Raw genomic sequence first — 24,580 nt, 5'->3', positions numbered from 1 at the left:
AGCCCCTCTAGAGGTGCAGAATTGGCACCCTGAGACTCCTGGATCTTTCCCAAACTAAAATCACCTTCAAAAGGGAAGAGATTTCAGAACATTGATGAGATTCAGCAAATATAATGAAGCAGCTGATGGCAATTGGAAGAACTGTGTGAGGTCCCAAGGTGCCTATTTTGAAGGGGTCTAAGGCATTATTGTCTCATGTATAGTGTTTCTTGTATCTTGTATCATTTTCAATATATACCTGTGTTTTTCATATTACATGGCTGGATACCTTCTGGACACACCTCATATGCACTGAGACCATTAGCTGTGAAACTCAACCAAAGGCTCCTCAATCTTTTTCTAACCCTTGGTTGAGCAGTTTAATCAAATGTATCAAAACAGACAGCTGCAGTTCCCTTTGCACTCTGGAAATAATGAGCCCAAGAGTCTGTGCATTCCTCCAACAGAGGAGATGCCTCTTCCATTGATGGACATCTCCTTGCAGCTGCTTTTAACAATTTGAAATTCATCAAACCTGCAGCGTTTTAGAGATAATAGCCCCTCTTAACATTTTGAAAGGTGCACAACTTGAAATGGCTCGTAGTATTTCCTTTCAATGCTTCACACCACTCCTCATTTAACCATCCAGGCAGTGTAAACAGGACACTGCTTCATGAGCTCCTTCCCAGGAGCTTGTAATATTCACTTGTTCGCATGACCCTCGCTGAGTAGCCTAATTAGTTATCTGTGGGCAGCAGATTACATGCAGTCCCGTTACTCACTTAAATATGCATTGCCTGTGTGGACAGTCACTCTGAATATCTGTGTTTTTGCAGGTGATGGTTAAGGTGGCTGCCATGCTTTTTCAATGTCTGAATATTTAGTATTTATATTTTATTCAACTGCTAAAATTTCAAAATTTCCATAAACAAATGTAAACACAAAACCTAGTATCTGAATAAAAGTTAAATTACACTCATGCCCTAATTATAACAAATTTTCGAAAGGCAGAGTATTTGTTTACATTTTTTTCAAAGGCAGTATCAGTATCCATGTTCATCATTCAGACCTCCCTAATCTAATCAGTGGTTCTTTTAGGGCTACCTGCCAAGGAATATTCTTTGTTCATTATAAACTCTTTACACAAAGTTTCCTAAGGGCCACCTATAATCTGAGAGTGTTTACTATGAGGTTTCAGGTCATGAAGTTCATTATAACACCCAGTCTGTTCCCTCTCACAACATTGTATTTATTTCTAATTACATCTCAAAGATTAATTGATTAAATATTTTTACACTCATACCAAGTAGACTTTTTCATCTTGGATTCGGTAGAAAGAAAATCCATTAAACTTTTGGGTACAAATGCACGAGGAAACAAGCCAAAGACCATCAGCCCTTACCCGGATCCCTGCTAGCCATTTTATATCGCAGGCGTATTCTGTGATTCCAAAAACAAGACCCTTGTAGAAGAAAAGGCCTCATAGAATGATACCGTCATTCTCATAATTAGACAAAGACAGAGAGACAAAAGTTATGCCAACATAAATAAGCCCAGTGAGAATTATGAAAAATCTTTTTCAAAAAATCTTTCTTCCCATTGCACATGCGTTTCTGACTTTTTAGAAAGGTTAGAGCTATATGAGATCTGGAATCAAAACCTGATGTGACCTACATAAAAGAAATGCTGATTCCCTAATTAAACCAAGCTGTGGCTGCAGGCTCTGAGAAAAGCTGCCAAAAAATCATCCAATCAATCTTCGGACTATCCTCCAGGAATGTGGCAAGGAGGGGAGGATGTGGGGGGGGAGAGGAGGCACACGGCGGCGGCAAGGATGCTGCGGAATGTTCTCCCTCGCACACTCGCTCCGCACCGAGGGTCCCACTTTTCCAGCACATAAGCCAAGGATGGAAAAAATCATGTGGAGGCGGGGGCTGGGCAGCCAGGGGACCAGCAGGGGTTGAGGAGAAAAACAGACTAAATGTTTTAACAGCTGCCCTTTTTTTTTCTTCACCTATTTTGCTCAAGGATCTGATTTCCTTCTGAAAGGGTGGGCTTTCCACGGGCCTAGAGCCCTGCTCAGCGGGGCCTGTTTACTCTGAGAAGCAATCTCTTTCCTTCTTTATATAAGTGCTTGCTTTGGAGGAGGAGAAGGAAGGGGTGGTGAGAAGAAAATGGAAATTTTACAGAGTTCACGTGAAAGAAAACCAGTCAGAGAAAAGGCAGTCCATCTGAATTTTAGGTAGAGACTGGCAACAAATGAAGGAAAAAATAATAACCTTGCATTCTTCCTCCTGAATTTTTGACAGGAAAATTGTTCTTCAGGAAAGATGGAATGTCATTCCCACGTAACTTCCTTTTTCACTCCAGCTCCTCGATGATGCAGAAGGCGTGTTAACTGAGAAGGATTGAAATAATACTTCAGCTGCTAACACTGGAGACAAGTCGCTTGCAGCAATAAAACCAATGGCAAGGTTTCTTCCCGTGAGCTGAACGTTTAGGGCTGCCAATATCCCATAATGGGTAGATTCTATGTGAGAAAAACAGTTACTTTCTTTTCTTTGCTGAAACTTCCTTAACCCAGCATTTGGTTTTGCTAAAGAGTATTTCACCACCCAAAACATTTCATGATAGATCTCTCTCTCTCTCTCTGACTTACTGTACAACAGCCCTCCATTTAAACACATATGAGCATCAGTAACCATGTTGGTTTCTTCCATGAGACACATAAATTCTCCTTTTGAGGAAGTAGAACACCCGATTGTACATCTTAATACCAGCTGATTATCAATTATTCAAGCATACGGTAGAAGGCCAGACAAAAGTTACCACTTGTCAGGCTTTATTTCAAGTTTGCGTTCACAGCGTGCATTTCTGCACCATCGGGACCACCCCCACCGCCCTAGGCCACGCTGCTGCAGCTCTTATGGTTTCATACTCACACCTCCTCTCTTCCCTATTTACCTCTTACCCATCTCCTCTTCAGTTTCTAAGCTCCTATCCTGTCTGAACATCCCCACTCTAGACTCACTTTTGCAAAGAAGGTGTCTCTGCACCATCACGCTCCCACTTCAGATCTAAAACACTGCATCCCTAGTATTCTGCCCTCTGTGGGTCTGTGCCCAAGGTTTTTCTCTCTTGAACCATCCTGTATCTGGCTTCTTGTATCTTATGTCTTCAAACAGATTGCAAACACCCTGTGAAAGAGAATAATATTTTATATTTCTTTGTGGAAAGCTGAAAAATCCTGTTGCATGGTGCTAAATTTTTCAGTTTTCCAGATATCTCCCAGGTTGAAGAATGGGGAAAAAAAGCCCCATGTCCCAGAAAACCTCACAGTCCCTGGCAAACTGAGCTGGCTAGTCACCCTATCAGTTAAGCATAAATGAAAAATACAGAAAAAATGTGTTTGATGATTGAAACATTGACTGACTGCAAAGGTTTCATTAATGGAGAAACTGAGGGTGGTTATCAAATGGATTCAATCATGATGGAGAAATATAATGAAGAGTCAGTACCTACTATGTGCATACATCCATTACCCATGAAACACATACAAACAAGAGAAAGAAAAAGGCATGATTAATGCAAGCGATAGAGGCAGATGGAGTATTGGTTTGTGTTAAGTTCAGAATTCATTCCTTTCCTCTATTTAGTCTATTTCTCTACTTGCCAATAGGAACAGTGGGAGGAAAGAGAATATCGTCCTGCAAGCTTCTATAGGCCAGAATAAACATGACTGAGGTTTCCCCATCTAGCCTAAAATTAGTCATACTCTTGAGGGTTGAGCACTTTAGCCGGCATCTCAATGCTTTGTCTATTCTGCTGACTTAATCTTGGTGTTTTTGAGTGTTGTGTTGCTGTGAGCTTGCTGGGTATACTTCAGTCTCCGGGGCCTGTTCAGGGCTTTTATAAAAGCTCCCAAAACATGACATGTTTTATTCATGGTATTACTCTGTGAATTTACTTAAACTTAGCAGACTTGATTAACTTTGAGTTATATAATCAATTGTAGTGTTATTACCATCATGTGTGTATGTGTGTATATATAATGTTTTTGCATTATAAGGGCTGTGCAAAATTTGAGGGCTGTGCAAAAAATCATGAAATAATTCACATGTTCACTAAAGTGTGTGGGTGTTTCCTGTTCAAATCCTGCTAGACCCTCAAGAAGGTGTGGTGGAGATGGGCTGGTGAAGCACAAGAAGACCCTGCCACTTTCCTTAAGGGGCTCGTCATCACGTGGAGGAGGTGGGTGAGAACCCCAACATGGAGTGCAGCTAAAGGCAGGATGGAAAGGTCATTGTGAAGGAATGACAGGGCTCCAAGTAGCAGGTTGGAGATTAATTTTGACTCTCAATCTTGATGAAAAGTAAGGGATCAGCTGGGTCACTGTTTCCTTAGTGAGATACTAGGGAAAGAGAACTTCTGAGAAAGACAAACACACAAATGTATAGATGAGCAAAGCATAGAAGCAAGGTAATAAAGGCATGTACATTCAGTGATAGTAGACAAGCAAGGGAGATGAGGGTATGTGAAAGAGGGACTGTGCTGAGAGAGATGGCACTGGAGAGGTAGGTCAGGTGTACAGTAGTCAAAGAAGGTGACGGTGTTAACAGAGCGTTCACTGGGAGCCAGCCACTGTACTAGCTAATGAGCAGAACTCACTGCATTTAGTGCTCATTAAACCCTAAGGTAGATGTTTTAATCATCATTTTACATATGACAAAACCAGCTTAGAGAAGAAAAGTAATATACCCGCATTCACACAACTAAAAGCTTGAAAGTCACAAAGCCAGGACCCAAACCCACTCTGCCTGGCTCAAAATTCAAGTAAGTTGAACTCCTTCCATTTGCCCCACATGATTTGGACTTAATTAGAAATACAGAGAGTTTCTAGAGATTTGTGAATAGGAAAATGAATTAACTAAGAGTTTTCTGGATTCGTTGTATGGGATTCATTGGCAGGTACAGACACTACACATAAAGGGGCAAAGAGAGGTGAAGGTTAGAAAAGAAAGCTGGTAACTGAAACAACATCGGAGAGCTGTTTCAGGGGCGGACCCTACCTAGCCAAGCCAATGGGTTTATTGGACTCAATCAAGAATGATTCCAAAACCCAGAGCCAATGAGAACAGTGGTGTCATCTGTCACAGAGTGTATTTGCCTTCATAGAATGGGAAAAGTGGGTATTAACCTTTACCCTTGATGCATCACTAGATTTTTACATACACAACGTACGTAAGGAAGATCATTTTGTTGAACAGCAGGGCACTGCCTTTTACTTTAGCAGTCATATGAGCACTTATTTGTGCAAGACTTTCATCTACAGTGACCAGCACTTTTAACACCATTTTAATCAATTGTAATAGTGAGTTTTATCCAGTGTGCAACTTTGTAACTCGTACAATGCCTGGTTTACATAAAAGAGAGTAAAGTCTGTGGCAATAGATTCAAGACCCAGTTGTTAATTAAAGACCAAAAACATGATATGGCTTCTTATCTATTCTCAAGGGGTTACTAAACAATGGGATTTTGATCTCGCCAAAGAGAGATGAAGAGTAATTCATGATAGAATAATAATACAAATGCTTTAAAATGTCCAGCATATTGGAAGGATGCAAATAAAAGAATAGTAAAACCAAAATTAAAATTAATAAACTAAATCTGAATGTTGGAAGTGTCTTAACATTGAGAACTCTTTATCCTTCAGTAGAAATCTGTCAGGAGAGTTTTATCCTTTGCAGCACTTGACAGAGGTTCAGAAATAGATTAGATAAAGCAATAGAAATAATCACAGTACAATATTCCCTCTGACAAAGAGCAGATGGCTGCAGTGGTCTCTAGCAGGTGCCTACTCTTCTCTATTATGTGATGTTTACATATAGAAATGACGATCTTTTCAAAGCCTGATAATGATGATGATAGTGATAATAACCCTAATTTATTAAACACCAGTAATATGCTAGGCACTGTGCTATCTACATCACATACATGTTCTCATTTGATCTTTGAAATAATCTCCTGATGAAGGCTATGGTCTCCACTTTACAAGGTAAGAACATGAGTTTGGGAAGTGTCAAAATTTTTCCCAGTGTCACACAGTGGCGTAACTGGGATTCAAGCACAGGCCTCCCAGGCTCTGAAACCCACAGTCCTCGCCTTGCAGCACTTCCGTGGCCCTCAGCCCCGCTGTACGTTAGAACCACATGGGAGCTTCTACAATATGTCAGTGCCCAAGCCTCACTCCTGGAGATTCCGATTTAACTGGTTTGGGGTGGGCCCACAGAAGCACGTGTTTTAAAGTTCCCTGGGTAGTTACAACAGGCAGTCAGTGCTGACAGTCCCAGTAGTGAACCATATGCAACCACCCAAATGTTATGAGTCTCTGGGAATATAAGGTGAAGGGAAAAACAACAACCTTATGTCCCCTCATTTCATTCTCCCCACCACTCACCTCATTTTCAGATCCCTGCTCTCACCCAAAATTTGCTAACCATTCAGTTCAGGTTAAATAGTCTAAAAAGTAGCAGATAATATTTAAGCTGAGTCTTGGCCTCCAGAGAGAGTAGAGTGCTAGGTATTGATTCTTCACTGATGTAGCTTCTTCGGTATTTTTTGACAGAATCCCAGGCAAAATGTCTTCTGTATAGAAAAAGCATAGCAGTTAGTAGCTATACATCATTTTAAAAATCTTAAAAGATAAAATGTGTCTTATAAATGTCTGAATCATCTCTGAGACTTACACTACACGAGATAAAAAGCCATGAACAAAAGGCCAAGGGCAGAGGGGAACGACCAAGAAGGCGCACTAACAGATGGGTCAGAATGACAGGAGCAAGCAGCTGGCTGGGGAAAGGCCAGGGGCCTAGGGTTTTAGAATTGATGATACCTTCCATTTCCAGTGTTCTGGTGACCTTTCCATCTTTTCTAAATGGAAAATAACTTATTAGAGATATTGCAGTTTAAGTGTCTTTTAAAAATAATTTTATTCTTCCCTAGTTTTGGAGGTATTGTCTTTATTTACCTGGCTTCTTCTTTAACTTTTTTTCTTCTCTCATTCCCCTTTAAACCCAAATCAAAAACATACCCTGTACAAATGTGTGCATTTTCTACAATAGGAAACGCACTGAGGCAGGTGAGGAAATTGAGAGACAAAAGCGATAAGTGATTTCCTGAGGCTTCACAAATGGGTCTGGCTCTTTCCTCTGCGTAGATCCTTCACTGTCTCTCATGCGTGGGAAGGAGAAACTTTAAACTGGTGGCCTCTCTCCCGGACTGTGACGGTCAGATCGGTGGCAAAAAGGGGATGCATCCCAGAACACAGTAAAAGTATGATTTTATCTAATGGCAGGCACAGATAAAAGTCTAGGGAACATGAAAATGGCTTACTCCCAGCTGAGAATTTCTGTGTCCAGAAGAGGGCCAGGTATTTCAGTCACAAGGGCTCAGATTTCACGGAGAATTGCTCAGAAGAAAAACATGAGCCAGAGATTATGAAATTTGGAGACAGAATCTTATATTCAAACCCACATTTTGTAATTTATCTTCTATACAGCCTTGAGAAATTTATTTAAATTCTCCAAGCCTCATTTTTCTCATTAGTAAATGGAAATGAAAACATAATATGCTTTAATGGTTTAATGCCTTAATGGGTCGATATGAAGATTCAAAAAGTTACGCCTATAAAACCCTTAGCATAGTCCCTGTTCGTTCATGTGAAACACACTTATTGAAACCCTAACTGAGGCCGGGCATCATTACAGGTGCTTAGATTTAGCAGTGCATAAAGCGGATGTAAGACCTTCCCCCCTGGGGCTTACACTCTAGTGAAGGGAGACAGCAATAAACAAAGCGAAGAGATAAAATGGACTGAATGCCAAACGGTAAGCCATAGCCGATTGCAAATGTATAGAAAGCTTTCACTAAATGCAATTGATAAAATATATATAAGACCTCGATATATCAATATTAAATAAAAATGTAAAGTATGTTTCATGGAATCCCCTAAATCGCAGAAGCTTAAGTATTATAACAAATACATTAAAGCTAGGTATAAAGAAATATTACATCTTCTGAACTGAGCCCCAAATCCCAGGTTCAGCGATGTTGAAGCAGATCGTCATCTGACATCACAAAAAGGAACCACATGTGCAACCACACTGAAGCTATTCCCCAAAGCTACACAAGACTCTGGAGTGAAGCCACCAGGACCCAACCCCTAGCTCTCAGAAACTCCATCACTACTTCTGCTTGAGCTACAGACAGATGTGAGCAGCTAATACTGTGTGTGTTGTGTTAAACAGAGTTCGGTGCCCGCTCTGAAGACCTCCCACAATTCCAAGGCTTTTAAAGCTTTATCTCATCAGCAAATGTTACCTTGTCTCCCTCACCTCTGTAAATGGATGAACATGGCACCAAACACGGCCCTAATCTTTTGCATGACTCCAAAAAGTCCCTTCTGTAAGGCTAATTATAAACAATATATTTTCCATTAAAAAAATCAAATGTTATTGTTTCCATAAGTAGGACTGTGTGAATGCAGCTGATTCCCTATAGAGTCAGAACAATGTTTACGAAATGAAATGACCCCTAAAAAGCCGTGGTTCAAGACATCATGGAAACATAAGCTGGCCATATACAAACAAGCTGGGAACTTTTCTTCTCAGAAAGCCTCTACAGGAAGTACTAAATCTGCTGCTAGATTTCTGCAGCTACATCTGGCAGGCTGTAGCACGCACGCCCTGGCCATTGCTGGCAGCCTTGCTCACTTTCTGGCTGGCAGAGCCCTAGGAGAATGCAGCAGCCAAGTAGTTGGAGCTATGCAACTATGAGTTCATGTTAAACATAGAAGGTATTTAGCATGAAAGTCACAGCAAATGGAAAAGATTTATCACTTGGGAAGGGACTGTGTGTCTTAGTTTAATTTTTTTTTCCAATATGAGCTCCCTTACTGTTTAAAACTTGACTCTTTTCCCATGTGCTATATACCTACTCTCTCCCTCTCACACATACGATATTGCACTATCTCAGCTCAACCACTTATTCCTTCTTTTGTTGGGCAGGCAATACCTCTGTATTTTTATTATTAATACTAATTAGCTCTGGGAGGGGTAGCAGAGCATGGTGATTAAGAGTGAGCATTTAAAGTCAGAAAGGGTTGCACTACTTAACTAGGTGTGAAACTTTGGGCAAGTTATTTAAACTCTTTAAATCTCAGTCCCCCCCTTGATAAAATGGAGGTGATGATATTATTTGTCTCAGATCTCTGTTGAGAGGATTATGAGGTGATGCACAAAGCGCTTAGATACTTTTTGGCACATGGGACAGAATTAAGAGAGCCTGCTTTCTTTTTAAAGGATTCAACTGTGGATGATTCCAGAAATCTTTCCCTGTGTTTCTAAGTACATAAATGCATTTGGACACAAGAAGCAGTGGGCGTAGATATATACACAAGTATCAAACTGAAAACAGCTTTTAATGTCTTTATGCATGGCTCACATGCAACATGGGAATATCTGCATCTTTGTGAGATGGAATTGTGTTGTGTGCATACATGTGGGTGTATGTGAGTGTAGGAGGATTTAACGTAGAACAGATATGATCGCAATGGAAAGAACCATTTTGTCCTATTCTCTTAAGAGCCCCTATGTTATTGTACAGAGATGATAATTAGAAGTTTTCTTTATATCCTAATTATCCCTCAACAAGCTTCTCTTTTGTTTTGCTTGTGAATCCCAGGAGCCATTTCACCAAGCAAACCGCTCTTGTATTTGCATCCCTCCCCTTGTTAGAGCTGAGTCTCCAAACGAGGTCCAGGAGAAGTCAGTTGGTTCAGAAACAATCTCTAAGCCAATGAAAGACTGGATTTAATTATTGTAGATCATTCTTAAAGTGGTCAATTGCCAGGAGCCTAGAAAAGTTATTTGAAATATATGCTCCTAATCCTGGGTATACTTATTGTACCCTGAGTTACAGGTTCAACAATTCATTTAAAAAATATTTATTTAGTATCTATTTGTTAAAAAAACATATTTTTGATGTCTAAGAGGATATAACCCTGCTTAGTTCATACATTCAACCCTGCACCAATTACTCTCTCTGGGAACATGGAAAACTCTGGAGGCCCTGAACTGGGTAAGCTGGCGGCCATATGACTGACAGCCCCTCTAGAAATAGGGTGGGAGGAGGGCAACTCCCTAAAAAAAAGGATGCTGGGAAGTCAAAGAGGTTGTATGCCTCACTATTCTTTTGTTTTATAGATAAAAATACTGAATTAAGTCCCAAAGAGAATAAGTGATTTGCCCATGAGTACACAGCTGCTGATAACCTAGGAGTAAAATGCAGGTTGTATGGCTCTTTCCATTATAAGAACAACACACAAGTACTGAGAGGCTGCACAGCAAATGGTTAATGCGGAAGCCAGATACCCCCGTGTAATACTGACTCTCTCACCCTGTCCGTGCTGTGTCCTTGGGAAGGTAACTAACCAACCTTTCTGTGCCTTAGATTCCTCATCTGCAGGACACAGAGAGTATGGGTCTGTTCTGTTGTGTTGTTGGGAGGAACAAATGAGTTAATAAATGTAAAGAATTTAAAACAGTGTGTGGAACATAAGTCTTAGTTCCTCTTATTATTAAGTACTTACTACAAGCAAAGTACTCTGTATGTATTTTGTGCCCTATAAACTTCCCACAAACTTAATGGGGTAGACGCGATCATTCTCACTTGACAGAAGACACTGTGTTCTTGAGAGATTGAACAACTTGCTCAAGATTATGTAGTTAGGTAGAAGCCAGGGCTTGAACTTCCATCTGTCTGACAACAAAACCTGCATTTGTACACACTAAGTGATAAACGTGACAAGACAGGTTCAACGACGGTGCTATGTGAGTCTAAAGGAGATCATGTCCAACTGAAGTGTTAGGAAATTGATATAAAGAAAGAAGCAACTGGCCTAGCTCCTGGTGATTTCAATAACTGAATTCAACAAATGTTTATTTGAGCAGCTACCCTTTCCAAATATAGTCATGAACATAATTGATAACGGCTTGCTAACTTTAAATGTGAATTGAAAAAGAATAACTGGGTAGCTCAGTTGGTTAGATCACCATCCACATATTGCCAAGGTTGGGTATACCCCTGGCTGGGTAGCTCAGTTGGTTAGAGTATCATCCAGATATGCCAAGGCTGCAGGTTTGATCCCTGGTCAGGGCATGTGCAAGAATCAGCCAATGAATGCAGAAATAAGTGGAACCTCTCTCTCTCTCTCTTCCCCCCCCCAACCTTTCCTCTCTCTAAATCACTAAATAAATTTTTTTAAAAAGGAAAAAGAGCGATTGGGCAGTTTATACAAAAGGCTCTAGAATCCAGGTAAAAAAGACATGAACAGAGGAAAGTGATATGGTGCAGGAGAGGTGATCTGGGAGCCTGGTCTCCTTCGGCCTAGACGTCTTTGTGTAGAGGAGGAGGCTGAAAGAGAGGTGGGAAATCACTGGGCACCCCAGTACTGCGAAGGCACCTGAGACTAGATGCTACAGAGAGACCCAGTGAAGTAAACCCAGAGTGTGGCGATGGACTACGGAAAGGGATGGAAGTAGGAAAAGGACAATAAAGGCAGTCGCACATGGACACGCACACATTCAGTGTCCCTGGAAAAATCTCCCCCAACCCTGCAAATTGAAATGATGTGAGTTGACCAGCTTATTGGATGATAAACCTGTTTAGTTAGAAATTAACATGTTACATTTTTGGTAATATTGCAAGCTTTTTCTAAAACAATTTACTTTTAATGGCATTCCCATTTCTAGAAAAATATCTTTCCTTAGTTTTTTCATACTGTGAATTTGGCTTTGCTATTTTTATAAACAAGAGGTTGGACTATCACAAAAAAAACTTGCAATGCCTATTTATAATGTTTTTGTTATGAATGAGTAAGGTTTTATCATATATAAAAGTGCAGGAAAAGTTGGCAACTCATTGCATTTTCCTATTGACTGAAGGTTTTGTGACTGCATGAAAGCAAAAATGGATGTTGCCATGGTTCCTCCTCATAAAGGTGACATGGAAATAAATGTGGTTTTTGGCTAAAGTATATTTGGTTTTTTAAAAAAGATTTTACTTATTTATTTTTAGTGAGAAGGGGAGGGAGGGAGAAAGAGAGGGCAAGAAACATCGATGTGTGAGAGGACCATGGATCTGCTGCCTCTCACACAAGCCCCACCCAGGGAGCTCCCCGAAACACAGGCCTGTGCCCTGACTGGGAATGGCGACCTCTCTCTTTGTAGGATGACATTCCAACTGAGCTGCACCAGGCAGGGCTAAAGCATATTTCTTTTTTTTTTCAGTTACTTATTTTTCAAGTACAGTTTTTTTGTCTATTTCTCCCATCCCAGTAAAGCATATTCCTTAACCTTTAGGGTGAATCGCAGAACATTATCACAAGCAATGAAGACATGCTGTGACCATAGAAAAAGACTTTTTCAAACACCAAAGTGTGTGCTTAAGGATGAAAAACATTCAAGGGGTAAGAGTTGTAAAGGTGTCCAAGTTAAATCTGTAAATGAGCACATTTAGCCCCTGTCCTCTTGTTTAATCAGTAGTCAGTTTTCATGTGCTAACAGTACGGGCCTAAATATAAGAATATAATGCTTCAGTTCCTTTAAATTTGATACATTTATTTAGAATATTTTATCTAAAACAATCCCAGGTCATTTTGCAAATAAGAAAAAAGTAACTCACAGAGATTAAAATACTCACTTTAGGTCACACACCTGGTAAATGGCAGAGTCTAAACCAAGACCCAGGTTCTCTGCCTCACTGTCCAACCCACAGCCCATGCTGCTGCTTTGCAATTTTATCAGCAAATTTTCTTTTTTCACATTAAGTACTTGTAGGTTTGCACATAGTCAACATCAGTACAAAGTCTAAAGGAAAGATCTAATAACTGCTACTCAAAGTAGCCTTTGAACTATTTATTACCAGCACTCCAAGAATAAGAAAGCTTTACTATATATTTTTCAAAGATTTATTAATTTTTTTAGAGAGAGGAGAAGGGAAGGAGAAAGAGAAGGAACGAAACATCAATGTGAAGTTGCCTCTCACGTGTCCCACACTGGGGACCTGGCCCATAACCCAGGCATTTGCCCTGACTGGGAATTGAACCAGCAATCCCTTGGTTTGCAGTCTGCGTTCAATCCACTGAGCTACACCAGCCAGGTAGAAAGTTTTACTATATAATATATATATTATAGTTATTTTCACCTATATATATATTAGGTGAACTAAATGATGTGCTTAGCAACTTGGTTGATTGACATTCTGGCCCAACTCCTTATCTCATCCCAAATCAGTAACAAGCAGTTCTAGGACCCACCTGGGTCCCTATATCACATGTTTAAGGACAGTGATATAAATTATCATAGAGCTGACCTGGATACTTGGTACACTAAAGATTTTGGAATATTTAAACAATATGGAGAAAAATGCCCAGATAACCACTATAAATGGTGACTCCAGAAGGTGCAGTGGCAAGGATTGACACTCACCTAGTCAGTGAACTGAGTTTTTCCTGTTGCACTGAGGTAACACGTATCCCAGGAGTTAGGTTACTCTTTCTTTACCTGGCAACTTGTTTCTCTTCTTCACACATTTCCTAGCGGCCCCCACTCCCCTGCCCCGCCACTGCCATGCGCTTTCCACACCTGCGCACCGAAAGGCGGGGCCTCCACCGGGAGCCGCCCACAGTTTTAAGGTCAGCTTCAAGAAGGAAGTAAAAGAGAAGGTTTTATGCTGAATGCAAAGTTCTTCTTGAGGATTTTAATCTCTCTAGTTTTAGAAAAATTCCCGAATAATAAATAGCGTTAGTACCAAAGTCACTTCTATAAATTGCTATTAAGCAGAGTAGGCAAGGCACAGAAAGCGAAAATATGTAAGATAAGGAATATTTAGAGTTGGTTGCAAATATAATTTATCCTTTATCTACCTAATGCCAGAAAGCCCTTTCAATCCATTTCAAAAACAAAACTAGTCTAATTTAAACACCTAGTTGAATTCTTCCCTTGGAAGTGTTTATAAAAACCCCAAATATATTCTTAAATTACACGTGCGCATACTAAAGAACCTTCAGGAAATCTATGAAATTTTGTTTGATCATAGCATATTTTTAGGGAGTGTTTCAGGAGGCCCTAAAAAATACATTTTGATACAATGTAAAATCCAACATCTCTTCCCCCAAGTGACACAGAAACCTTTATTCACTTGCTCCCCAGTTGCCATTCTATACATAACCAAGACAAATTCTGAACGTTAAAATTTACTTCATGGGAACAAGAACTTTTACAAGATAAAGAAGGTCACCAAATTTGGGGGCCTCAGTCACAAAAGAAACTAGAGCTACACTCGACTTCAGGAAGGGAAGGGCTTCTTCTGTTTTTGATAAATTAACACAGACGGCTGAATCTGAACGACTGTCAGACTGCTATGTAACACACCAATGACCAAAAATGACTTCGAAGAGACAGCCTCATCATTTAAATATTTGCTTGGCACATCAGTTGATTTAACAGTATAAATTATTGGATTGAAACTGAATGAGACCTGTGCAAAATATTACTTACCCGTGTTCTGATATCAAGAGTAACTTCTAACAGGTTGACATACTTACAACTTTTTGTAATCAGGAATGAAAATTTAGCACAAATAATATAATGATGTTATTTATTTTGCCAACACTTCAGATTTCAATTCAAGTAAGTTCTGATATTATTCATAACAGAGAAAGGTAACTGGAGGAGGAGTTGAGTAAATGATGATAATATACCTGATGGCATATTACAAATATATGATTATATGTATGCATAATATGAAATGGTGTGAAGAAAAATATCACTAACAACATTAATTCTAAAAAGATACTAAGTTGTGTATATACCACCTTAAAGCATCAAGAATACTAAATGTTTATGTAAGAGTGACGAGATTTTGATTGTTTTATATTTCCCTTTTTGACATGACACTTATAAATTATAATGTGTCATATAAACTGAAAGATGATATGTATTATCTTAACATAGGTTAACTAATAAAATTGGCTTAAACATACTGTCACTGAACTCATATTTTCTCAAAAAAATAGAGTAGCAATTCTAAATGTGTTTGACTTAGGGACATTTTTTAATAAAGCTGTGTTATATTTATATTTAGTGACCGTATTATGGCCTACACAAGCACATAAAATTTTTATTTATAAAAAAAATGAACATTTTTTAGTAACAGTTTTTTCAGTTCTAGAATAATTTTTAAACTTTTCCACTGGAAATAACATGTTCTCTATTCAGCCTTCACTTTGCTGAGATAAATAAAATGAATAACAAAAGCCCCACCCAAACTGCCTCATAGTTAATAGGCATACTTTAAATTTGCCTACTGAATACCACAAAAAATTATCAATTTTTACATCACTGTCAGTAAGCCTAAATCTATTTTCCTAAGCATGCTTCTTGAACTGTAAAAGAGTGGGCAGAGCTACCAAATATTCCTTCCAGAATACAAAGCCCATGAAAAGTGTAATTATTTTTTTCTTTCTTTAAATCTCTTTGCCAAGAATCCGAACTGGATTAAGTATTCAACACCAAGAGATTAAAGATGTACATCCCTGTAGCTACCACTGCACACATCTCCACATAATCACGGGGATTAACTTTCCAAGGAAGTAGATCAAAGCTTTATTTCCTTGTGGGTATCTGATAGTAAAAACCAAAGCTGAATCAAACTCTCATCACTTCTGTATCTATCCTTAAGCTACTGGTTCAAGAAGAATCAGAAGATAAGGTCAGTGAGAAGGAAAAAGAAGATTTTATTTTACATTTAATGAGGACACTAGACAAACAACAAAAAATAAAATCATCTGAAAGTTTTCAGAAAGTAGTAATGCTATAATAATCATAATTAATGAACAATGAGCCTTGAATAAAAGGTGAATGAACATAACATCAAAATATATACATATATAAACTACAAATAAATCAGCCTAGCTACTGTATATCAATTCTCGTCAACGAATTATAATGAATATTTGCAAACAGCATATTTAACTTTGTAGAAAGTTTTTTTGGCTAACTAGTGGTGTTTTAGCTCCAGCCCAAGTTTAAAAACTTTGCTGCTGACTTGAATACCTTAGAGTTTAAGAAGCTACAAATTAATTGACTTATTGAACCTATCAGCAAGAACCTTAGGTCTCTTTAAATATACACACATATAAAATTGAGCTCTGGAATAGAGGTTTACATTGACTGAGTCTGTGTCTGCACTCCTGGATTCTGCTTCTGCCCTGGCGCTCGACAGAGACCCACAGAGAATTCAAAGGGGAAGAGTCTGGCCTTTCGTCATTATTATGCCTATACGTCTACCAGATACACCGGAGCTCTCAGCTGTTAAGCACATCACGAACATTAATCCACATTTGATGAATCAACCTTCTGTTACATATTAAGGAATAAATTTATTATCCCACCGTTTGAATTCCCTTACTTAAAATGCTTTTATCAGCAACATTAGTGATCAATAACAAAAATATACCAGTATTAAAGAGACAGAAATATTCTAGCAAGAAATTTCTGGAAAGACAATTTTTTCTCCTGTGCATGTTTAAAGACTTTGAATCTTCAAAAGATTTATCTTTTGCACAGACTAAACATTCTGCTTAGTAAAAAATGACCTGTGCTGTTTGAAATCGCTTCAAAGCGTGGAAGCATTAGTGGATAGATATTTATGAAATTACAATGTCTTTTGACAGAACAGTAAAGTCTTCCAAACTTTGGCTACATTTTTATCAGAATCTAATTAAAAGATGGTGAAAAAGCTTCAACACGAGCCCATTTGGATAGAAAAGTATTGTTTTTATTGCAATCGTCCTTTATAAAAATGTAATTTTACTTGTCAATAATGTATCAGATATTCAGACAATTTATCACATCTATTCTGCAATACAGTAATTATATAATATATATTTATTTTATATTTTCAAATGTCTTTTTGCTAGTGTTTAATTTCTCTCATTAATCAGTAATCAATTTAAAATCCATAAAATTAATATATTTTAATAGAGAAATTGATTATATTTATCTTTTTCTGGCAGCATATTAACTCTTTCATGCTGATGATATGTGTAAAAATGTATTTCTATCATAAACTTTGTAAGATAAAATGTGACCTAATTGCATACCAGAAAATAATCTTACATTGCTATGAATTTTAACTGCCTGTCTGGGGACATTGAAAGAGAAATGCAATTATTTGCAACACCATTAAACTCTTATAATAAGAAAAAATCCGTAATCAGTTTGTGGTTCATGGTTTCTCAAACTGTAACTTCATAAATGGATGCACTTTATCAGATTTCTCATGGTGACCAACACTCATCAAGGTCCTGGAGGCCAACCTGGCCTCTGGGCCGCATCTCACTTACTAAAGTTTAACCACATGATCGTAAAATTATAAACTTGATCTGAGGAAAGCAAATCATTTAATTTCTCAGTACATGGAAAAGAAAGGAAGCACTTGGCTTCCTTCTAAGATTTGATCTATATCTTATTTCTCTTCCCATTGATTTGAGGTAGTAACTTGTGGGAAAATAGGAGCTTAAAAAAAAGGGCAATCATATCAAACTAGGTCAATGTGCTAAACGAATAGGAAACCAAAATGATGCTGGAATTTTTCACTTCCTGTGAAAAAGAGAAAGCTGCACAGTAAAAAGGTACAAGCATCTCCAGACATGTCATCTTTTATGTTGGCAATTTACGCTCTACTTTTCCTGCCTTCTCAGGCCAGTAATTCTCTGCCCTCCTTAAAGATGAGATTATATAGAGAAAATAGCAAAGCCAGAAAACATCTCTCCAGAAAAAAAAGAGTCTTTCAGGCTCTATGATGATGTCTCTGTAACAACGAACAGTTTGTCTATTTCTGTCATGTGATGGGCAGGTTTTGATCATGGGGCAAAGCCTGCTGGCAGCGGTGTCCCTGGCACCCACACAGACAGCTGCGTGTCACGGAGCGTCTGCTCTGTCCCAGGCGCTGAGCTCAGCTCCTTGCCTCCATTATCTCATTTCATCTCTCACCAACCCAACAGTGCGAATCACATCATTTCTCTTCGAAGCTGAATAATCAGAGTGCATAGAGAACTTGCTAATAATGTAGCGGGTATTTCACAGAGTCCATTGGACCCAGTGGTGCATACTGATATCACTGGGCTAGGCTGTCTCTCAAATAGTCACTGTTAAATCCATTAATCACGTAGAACACAAAAATGATTACTTGTAGATTTTTGCCATGACCATCTGCTGATTGTTTCTTCCAATTTAAAACACACACACCCTCACACACACTCACTTCTGTGTACTAATTTTTGTTCGATTAATCTTCACTGTACTCATTTGATAAGTCCTCTCAGAAGAGCAGTATAATTTCCCCATGTGTTTAAAAGTGCATTTTAGTTATGATAGCTATCTTTATGTTATTTACAGAAATGCTTCCAAATCCCTCCTTTCACATCGCCTTTTCCCATTTTCCAAATCAACTCACCTTTGTGTATGCCCTTATAACCGTGTCATTAGCTATAATAATGATTGATCTATCCTCCTTCCAGCCTTTAGCCATCTGTGCAAGCACAACTTTCAAGCCAGACATTTTAAGCCTTCAACATATACTGGAGCTCTGTTCAATAGATCTTTCATAAATCCCCAGCCCCCTGCCCCAGAGAGTAAGAAAAGTCAGGTCAGGAGCAGGAAGTAATGGAGACAAGGCAGTTTCTGAGCTGAAACTCAGACTCAAAGCTGGTTTATTGTTGTCATGGCTACGAGTTCCACATGCCTAAAGTCACTGGTTTCTGAAAAGAATGATGCAGTGTCTAGCCTTACAGCTGGACATAAAAACCAAATTAGTCTGCCATGCCTCTACCTGTTTTGTGGTTATTAGTGAAAAGAGCAATATATCACACAATCAGTCATGCGTCAGTTAAGCCCTGCACGGATTTCTCAGATCTGTAACTCATTTTTGTAAGCTCCCCAGAACAATATCTTAAACCTTGAGGTTGAGGGGGTTGGTGGTGAGGGGAGGAATCAAACCAATTTTGATAGATATTTTAAATCCCTGAGTCAAAGATAAACCAGAAAGCAATTTATAAGTGGATTTTTTACAAATTAATACTACCCTAATTTTACATCACACTGATAATAAGAGGGTTTCACAAATTCTTTGTTAAAAAAAACTCAAAACTTTATTGATTCGCAAAAGTTTTTTTTTTTAATGAAGAGGGTTTTTCAGGAGAGAGAAGCCTGGTCCGACTGCTCCAGATGTGAAATGAGATCCTTGAGAGCTGCATTCTATCCCTTGCTCTCCAAGTGATTAATTGGATGACCAAGGGGAAGTAATTCAACCCAGCCGTGTAAAAAGAAAATATGCACTTACCCACCCGATCAGGGGGTCTAAGTTGAATCCACACCTGTGCCTTTGAATCACTGCTACCCCAAAGAAGCTATTGAGACCCCCTCTTTTGTTCATATCCTTCCCCTCAGTCTACCCACACTTGTCTCCACTGCCTGCTTTACACTCTTAAAGCCTTATTACATCCATAAATAATTTGCATTCCCCGTCTCCTTCCTCCTCCTGGTTCTGTTGTATCTCTAGCGTCTTCTGAAAGAAAGCTCAAAACTACAAAGCAGGTCCGGTCTGTCTTCCCTCCCCCCGCCCAATGCCCCCGGGGCTCCTTTTTCAGGCCCTTGGTATTGTCACGCTGTCCACACAGCTGTTTGGGGTTTTGCTCCTTCCTACCCCACCTGGGCTTGCCTTCCCTCGGCAGGTACCTGTGGTCTAAAACTTCCCTGCATGTTCTCTTCTTCTTTTTCCTGTCAAGGTTTACGCGCTTCGTGCACATTGGGTGGAAACGACCACTCCAGTGCTTCATAGACACGGTCAGGTGAAACTGGGGGGAAATGAGTGGGGGTTGCCCATGCATGAAATAATCCCATACTAGTAATGAATTTAATATGTTAATTTGTAATCCTACCCTTTCCAGATAATATATTCATAACTTAAAAAGGAAAATTCAGATTATTTTATTTTTTTAAGATTTTATTTATTTTTAGAGAGAGGGGAAGGGGGAAGAAAAAGAGGGAGAAAGCATTGATGTGTGGGAGAAATGTCAATCAGTTGCCTCTGGCACACTCCCAGCTGGGAACCTGGTCCCCTACCCAGGCATGTGCTCTGACCAAAAATCGAACCTGCTACCTTTCGATTTGTGGGGCGATGCCCAACCAACTGAACCACACCAGTCAGGGCAAGTTCAGCTCATTTGAAAGAAATGAGTTTAATGATAGAAATTTCAGGGACCATGGCAGCCAATGAGAAACATCTTGGAGCCTGGGAGGTCTCTTAGAAAGTTGGATTGGGTCAGGTCTGGAAGTATTTGAATCCAGGTGTGGCAGAATTATTTGCAACTGAGACACGCGCAGGAAAAAGACAATTAAATACTCGGTGCAGTGGCATGGATTCAGCTAAAATATGAGTCAAACCATATCTCAGGGTATAAGGCACAGTGTCTACTATGTTAGGTGCCTGCTCTTTGGATGGTGAGCACAGCATAGAATGCTAAATCTTCTGAAGGTTGCTGTGTATTGTTAATCATGTTAGGATTCAGGATATTCTGCTAGAATTATTTTCATATTAAAAAAAAGCTTTTCTTTAAATTTGTGTTATTTTTTCCACCAAGTACTAACAAGTTTAATTTAAACAATCCTAGGATACCTTTAGCAACTGCAGCACAACAGGTTTTTGGTGGTCCTATATGACTTTAGTGGGGTACAGAGATTGGAGATTACATTTGTTCCAGGAGCACAGCTTCTCCAAATGAAAATAGACACTTTGAAAAGTGTGCACAAAGTTTTGACATACAGAGTTGGAGTACGTGTTCTGTCATTCTATACATTGATATGAATATGCATATGTGAAAATGTATCTCCATGATATAAAATATAATTACATTTTCTATTAAACTTATTGAAAACTAACTAGTCACTTAATAATAAAGATATTTTATAGAGAGTATGCAGTGATAAATGGAGAGTTATAGTTAATAACATTTCTTAATGAAATAATATTTATTTTCTTAACATTCATTATCCTCATTATGGCCTTAAATATGTTTTTGTAGGACAGGTGGGTCAGAAAGGTAGCCAGGACTGGGAAGCATAATAGTAAGGAAGCATACCTGTAAGCTTACAAGTGGGGATATTTTATTCTTGATTTTCATTTATGGAAAAAACAGCTAAAACTCAAAAATTTGGAAATGTCCTGAATAAATAAAATTAGTAAGCCTATACTATCTACTTTCTTCAGGGTTGGACTCCCGCGCTATTTCACTAGCACTTTATTCTGAATATAAAGCAGTTCAACCATGCTCCACAGTCTTTTACATTAATTACTTACCTTCATCTTCTACCTGCAAGTACAGACCATCCATGTCCAGGGGCCTTATATGGAAGGGTATGAATGACTAGAGAAGTTAAAAGTAACTGTTGGAAAGGTCAGCAAAAGACTTCCTGCAAAGGAAGGGGGGCTGGCCTGGTTTGCCCAGGAAATAAACCACCTTCACCTCCCCAGTGTTCATCTTCCGTCTGTCTCACCATATGCTAGGAAAGAGATGACAGTGGTTAGGGTTTTTTAAATGATTTTAGGTTAAATTAAATTTCTGCTGATAAATGAGAATAAAACTGATTTTATCACCATTTTCAGCATCAACACACCATCCACATCAGCAGCCCTAGAGGTGTAACGGCCTACCAGTACCCCACAGATATGCACACATAGAGAAGCTGTGAGCCTGGGTTCCTTCCAACAACTAAACCATAGGACTGCAGTCCTTCAAGGCCTCTCCCTTTATATCAAAGTGTATGTAAGCAGGTGGGGTGGCCTGCATTATATTCCACGAATTTCCATTTTCTGTTTTCCCATGTGCTCTCACTTCCCCGACGCCATGAATCTCATCTGTGATGTATATTCGTGGTTTCTGAAGCCTGCCAATCCATGCTGAGAGGGCTCAGTGGTGTGTGGACTCACTATCAACCACTGAGTAATTCACACACCTCAGCAAAATGCTTTTCTCTTTTCTACTCTGGTCAATCAGCTTTCCTTTCTCATACACTCTGCATCTGGGAGACAGAAGGAAACATGCTTTACTCAACAGATGTGGATTCCATGCAACTGTCCTCTTGTCCTCACAGAGAAATCGTGACCTGGTTATCATCGCTGCTGGTTGTAGCTGGTTTCTCTTAGCTCCTTTCCCTTTAGGTCACAGACAATATCGAAGAGAAAGGGGCCAGGAACTTCAAGCACTACCTCAAGGAATCTAATTGTCCTTCCCCTACGTGTCCTGTACTCTTTAAATCAAACTGCTGCTCTCCAGCTCTCTCTTTGGTTAAGAACGGAGAGTCCTTTCCCAGCAGCTGAGGGATCTGACTCTCTTAGTGCCAGGCCAGACAAAGCCAGTCATTTGTTTGTCCTGTCACACTCTAGCAGCCCCGAGATACATGATAAAAGCCTAAACTGCAGTTTAGACCCTAATTTGGAAGCCTGATATGGCAGGAAGGATTCAGTGTAGCGAGACGGGATGGAAAGAATATCCAAGACTGAAAACCTGGGCTTCGTCTGCCAATTCTGTCCACAGCTCTACATTCAAGCCAGTTCACCTGTCTCTGTTTCTTAATCCAGAATTGAGACTTGTCTCCAAAACCTTCAAATATTTTGAATCCGATAAATCGTTTAGAAAAATGAAGATAAATAAAATTCCCTAGTTACCTCAGAGGACTTATGGGAGTATCGTATGTATTAGCTGTGTAATATAAATGTATTGAGCCTCTCAGATCATAAATTTGGTAAAAGAAAGAAAGAAAGAAAGAAAGAAAGAAAGAAAGAAAGAAAGAAAGAAAGAAAGAAAGAAAGAAAGAAAGAAGGAAGAATGGAACTACACTACATGTTAGCTAAAGTTTCTTCCTATCTACAATTTTGTAATTCAATTAGAGTAATAAATATGTAGGCTCTTTGAAATTTATACCAGTATTATTATAAATATGCATAGCATGTTTTTTAATTTTATATTGATTAAATGCCTCAGAAATCATCTACATGAGTATAAAACTAAATTTTCATATTTTGAGGTATATATTTAAAATATTCTGGGATTCCTTATTTGGAACATGGTCATTCCCATTGTGAAGGAATAGGAATTGGATATAAATTTTTCAAATTTTAATATTCCTGTTATTTTCACAAAAGGGATATGCACCTAGCCATTTAATATTTATAGAACACTTAATATATTCAAGACTCTTACAGGTATTGATTAGCTATCCCTCACATAAACCTGAGGAATATTTTGTTGAGGAATTTAGCATCTATGTTCAGCAGGAATATTGGCCTATAATTTTTTTTTCTTTGTAGAAAGAAAATTCTGGTTTTGAATTTAGGACAATACTGGCCTTGCAAAATGTGCTTGGGAGTCTTTGCTCCTCTTGAATCTTTGGAAATAGTGTGAGGATAGGTGTTAGTTTTTAGAATGTTTGGTAAAATTCAACTGTGAAGCCATCCAATCCAGGACTTTTGTTTGTTAATTTGTGTGTTTGTTTTAAATGATGCCTCAATTCCATTGGTTGTAATCTGTCTATTTGGATTTTCTGTTTCTTCCTGATTCAGTTTTGGAAGATTGTATGTTTCTAGGAATATATCCATTTCTTCCAGATTGTCCAATTTGTTTGGTATGTAGCTGCTCAAAATATTTCCTTATAATTCTTTGTATTTCTTTGGTGTTAGTTGTTACTTCTCTTTCATTTTTTATTTTATTTGTGTCCTCTCTTTTTTCCTTTGATGATTATGATTAAATGTTTGTCAATCTTGTGTCTCTTTTCAAAGATCTTTCATATTTTTTTAGACGTAACTTTATTTATTTCTGCTCTGACCTTTATTATTTCCTTCCTTCTACTTACTTTGGGCTTTGTTTGTTTCTTTATCAAGTTTCTTTAAGTGTAAAGTTATATTGTATATTTGAGATTTTTCTTGTTTCTTGAGATAAGCCTTTAATGCTATGAATATCCCCCATAAGACTCCTTTTACTGTGTTCCATAGATTTTTGGTTGCTGTTTCTCATTTTTGTTTGTTTCAAGGTATCTTCTGATTCCTTCCTTGATCTCATCGTTAACCCATCCATTGCTTAGTAACAATGTTATTTAGCCTCCGTGTCTTTGTGTGTTTTTTAGTTTTTTTTTAATTGATTTCTAGTTTCATACCACATGGTCAGAGAAAATACTTGATAGGATTTCTGTCATCTTAACATTATTGAGACTTACTTTGTGTCCTAATGTGTGGTCTAGCCGAAAATATTTTATGTACACTTGAAACGAATGTATATTCTACTGCTGTGCAGTGAAATGCTCTGAAAATAGCGATGAAATCCATCTGATCTAGTGTTTCATTTAAAGCCACTGTTTCCTTGTTGATTTTCTGTCTAGAAGATCTATTCATTGATGTCAATGGAGTGTTAAAATACCATACTATG

General features: G+C 38.6%; 1 pseudogene; it reads right to left on the bottom strand.

Moving 5' to 3' along the window:
• LOC119065848 (28S ribosomal protein S31, mitochondrial-like) overlaps positions 1-21,493 on the bottom strand; it is a 58,983-nt pseudogene extending 37,490 nt beyond the window's left edge.
• Positions 21,494-24,580: the final 3,087 nt, after the last annotated feature.

The sequence above is a fragment of the Artibeus jamaicensis genome, unplaced genomic scaffold (assembly GCF_021234435.1).
Source record: "Artibeus jamaicensis isolate MK-2021 breed Jamaican fruit bat unplaced genomic scaffold, CSHL_Jam_final contig_233, whole genome shotgun sequence".
Taxonomy (NCBI): Eukaryota; Metazoa; Chordata; class Mammalia; order Chiroptera; family Phyllostomidae; genus Artibeus; species Artibeus jamaicensis.
This window is presented reverse-complemented; position numbering and strand designations above follow the sequence as displayed.